The sequence below is a fragment of the Necator americanus genome, chromosome IV, assembly GCF_031761385.1.
Source record: "Necator americanus strain Aroian chromosome IV, whole genome shotgun sequence".
NCBI classification, from domain to species: Eukaryota; Metazoa; Nematoda; class Chromadorea; order Rhabditida; family Ancylostomatidae; genus Necator; species Necator americanus.
Genome location: NC_087374.1, coordinates 6,795,491 through 6,799,556, shown reverse-complemented (window position 1 = coordinate 6,799,556; position 4,066 = coordinate 6,795,491).

Here is a 4,066-nt window from a genome sequence, read left to right as displayed (position 1 = left end):
TACGTTCCGCTAAGGAAAAAAATCTGTTTCTATTAGTTTATGGAATTTTATGTGAGAAAATTGCTTTCTTAATCGATATTTCTTCATTTATGCAATGAACGGTAACATAATTTTAATAATTTTATTTGAATTTATTTTTTTTTCCTCGAAAAAATTATGAGTAAATCCCTCGCTTTTTAAAATTCGGAAAACAGCAAGAATTTCGTGCGGGAGAAATCTTACCACTTAAATAGATTAAAATTAAATTAAATTAAACCAATTAAATCAATGGTAAGGTTTTTATGCTCGGTTTGACTAAAATTCTGCCAATATTGTCAGGAAAATCACAAAGTTTCACTTCTGCGCTAATTCAATCAAAATAAGCGATTTTTTTTCCAGAAAGACACCGTTTGAACGAGCTTTTTTAGTGAATCGATATCAACGGCAATGCCTATCTGTTGTAAATATTTGTTATATAAGAAAAATTTTAAAAAATAGCAGAGTGATTTGTCAAAAATAGTGCCTACTGATGATTAAATCACAACAAACCTCAGTCAATACAGGATTCGGATGATCAGATTGGGCCACCTTGTGCTCACTGTCCGCAATTTTCGATTCGATATACCTGACAAGTATTTTTCTATTAAGTAATACACTCTGCTGAAAGAAAAAACTATTTGGACGTTTGCGCTACTTTTTGGAAATATGACTACGATAAGAACTTACAGTAGCCCAACAGTTACGGTACTATGCTACATTTGAACTAACATATTCCACTTAGTTCATTATTCCCGAAAATCTCTCGGTATAAGAAAAGGTCATCCACTCTTATCACGTGAAAAAAAATCGCCTCATTCTGCAAGTATGAGACAATTTTTCGTTTTTACATAGTAAAAACTATACGATATTTATTTTATTCTTCTTATTTTCTAAATCAGGATTATTTTTGCTATATAACTACGCATGAACATTACGCTATTTGGAAACTGTAGAATTTAGAATTAAATTTTGGAGAAAATACTTTTAAATATAGTTCGTAAAATTCTAAATTAAAATTTGGAGGAAATACTTATAAATATTATTCATACTTGTTCATTTGAAGTCAAATATCTACTTGTATTTGTCCACAAGACAGCCTTTTTAGCACGCCACTGAGCTTAATAAATAAATAAATAAATAAATAAATAAGTAAATAAATACTGGAACTTTTTCATGCCTTTTTGTATCCTCCCGTAAAGAAAACCATTACTGGAACAACTCTTACTGCGTAAAAAAAGAGAAAAAAAATTGTATTTTGCTTCGAACCAGGTGTTTATTCGTTTCTCAACTGTTCGGATTTGTGAAAGCAAATAATTTAAAAAGACAATAAACGGGAAAACAAGCGAATGATAATGGGGTGTCAGGACTCACAAGGGTTAGAACAAAGATCATCTTTCAAGAATAAGGTGAGCTGTTGCGATAAAACCTCTATGTACGCTATATTATCAAGAAGAAAAGTTTTTTTAATGGATTTTATAAACTATCTGTGACTGCATAACATTCTATTCTAACAATACATGAGAAAACTGCTGAGATTCGATGTTTATGCGTTTTTCAGTTGTTTCTATACGACCTGTTAGAATCCTGCATAATTTCCGCGTCCAGAACTTACACATTCGTCTGCTCATTCGTTAAATCGAGCGGATGATTCGACTCATCTTCACTTGAAAAGCACTGTCGTCCAAAAATTAGGCAGAAGAAGACAGCACGAATGAATGAGGAAAAAACCGATCCAGTCATGAGGTCAAACGAAGCGGCGGCGTGAGCAGAAGAAGCTTATGTTATTCGGACTCTGCTCACATTTGAACCTCGGCCACACCCATAGCCGGTCCTGGAGGTGCGAAGGATTAACAAATGAATGCTGCTCGAGTGCAAAGATGACCAAGAGACCGGCGAGTCAGCTCAGAGCTTGAGATCTCTTTTATGGGATGCAGTTGAATGGAAGGCGTTGGCAGCGGAACTTTTTTTTTTAATAATTACCTTCCTCAGCTTTAGAATTTTCAAATCTTACGGAGATAATTGGACTATTAACGCTCAGCTGGCCTGAGCTGTACATACGTTCACATTGTGGTGCAAGTACAATGCACAGGAATCCGAAATCAACAGTTTTCTCTTTCTTTAAGCTATTTCTCTTCTTCTTTTTTACTCCATTTTTTCATTGATTTGTTCGAGATGTAGCCAAGATTGTTATCGATCTTTCTCCATTAACGGCTCACTTTTCGGAGTTCCCGCTTTCCTCAGAGCCTAGAACATCAAAACCATCAGTGACTTATCCTCTCAAGCACCTCATCATCCTACAGAAAGCATTCAGACGATAGGTAAACTCAAATAACAACAAACTGGCTAGTACTCACCTCATTTTCTATATCTGGTAACGTAACAGACCACCACGTACGACAACTACTTATTAGGGTTTTTTATAACGGACTGGAGGCCAGCCACGTAAATCAAAACCCGCACAGATCTGGCTTGATATGAGGGAAATTCGTTCATGATCGCAATGCACACATCTTTTCTGGTAATTTTTTTCATTAATCCATCATTATTGTTGTAAAATTTAAAATAGACCATCAGAATTCATCATTAATTCTGTATAAAATGATAAAGTATAAAAAAAAGATAAAGTCACTGGCGTATCAATCCACTTGGGATGCGCCAACGCGTTTTATGGAATTCGTAATCGTTGAGGTGTTGGCCTATACAATGACTTGCGGGGGCCAGCCGATGGTCAAGTCAGTGTTTTTTTTTATAAAAAAATGTTTTTTCATATTTATATGAAAATGTTTTTTCATAAAGTGATGAAGTATAAAATCACTAAAATGCGTTGAAAATAACGGTTTAATTCGCCTTATATAACTTATGCGGGTGTAGGGCAGCCGATAAGAGGTTCCACTGTCTACACGATCTATCGATCGTTCGAATCCGCCCCAGTGCTAACCAAACTTTTCATCTCTCAAAGGTCGATAAATTGGTACCAGACTTGTGTGGGAGGATAAAACACTGACTTGACACATCGGCTAGCCCCCGCAGGTCATTGTATAGGCCAGTTACACGTTCGTAAACCTCAAACGATTCTGAATTGAAGTGAATGTGGGGGCGCATCCCAAGCAGATTGACTAACGCCAGACACTCCATTCATTTATCCTTTAAAGAGTAGAGGAATAGATTGAGAAAGGATGAAAGAAAGTAGAAAAGAGTCAGGTAAAAGTTAGTGCGGTGTATTTCTTGAGAAACCAAACAGCTTCCGTGCCTCTTCTACGCGCTTCAACAAATTTCCAGCGTAATGCAGGTATATAATGCATGTACGTGAAAAGAATTTACCAAGATGTGCTAGAAATGATAGAGATATGATGTAATTCACGTAAAATATCCTTACAATCGAGCAGGATAAATGAAATCCACCGCAGTCTCCTCGAAATCCGACAAAAGAAACGTTTGAAAAAGGTCGATCATCAATGTGAAACAAGAGCGAAGATTGTTAACACCCCCTATGACGGCTAAAGTTTCGCCATCGCCGCCCTCGAAATGGACTGGAAACTCAGAACATTTGCAACATATTCTATCAAATGCCTCATCAAGAACAAGCCATTGTCCCATAAGATTCTACAACCGAAACCAAGGAGCAAAAGAGCACAGATCAAAAAGGAGTTGTACTTAACTAAGTGGTCGCGTTGGCGTTACGTCAGCAGGCCTCCGCGTTGTAGAATCGCTCCGCTAATACTGGGAAGGTTGCAACCCTCCCATGACCCGGTAGATCAAAATTCGCAAAGGTTTTATAACACAGAGAAAGCACGTTGGACCTTTAGAGCTCATCCAAAACGCTTCCAATCTTCTGCAAGCAACAATTTCGGGGTCAGAAGACAGGATCCTGGCAGGTATGCAAAAAGGAGCATTTCCGTGACATTGAGATCCGAGAGGGTTCGAGTGTTTCATCCTATTTAGATGTTCATTAATACGAACACAAAGTTGTCGCTATCCACGAAATTAAATAAGCTACACCAGAAACCATTCAGTCACCTTCTTTGCCGAATGGGGATATTACAATTAA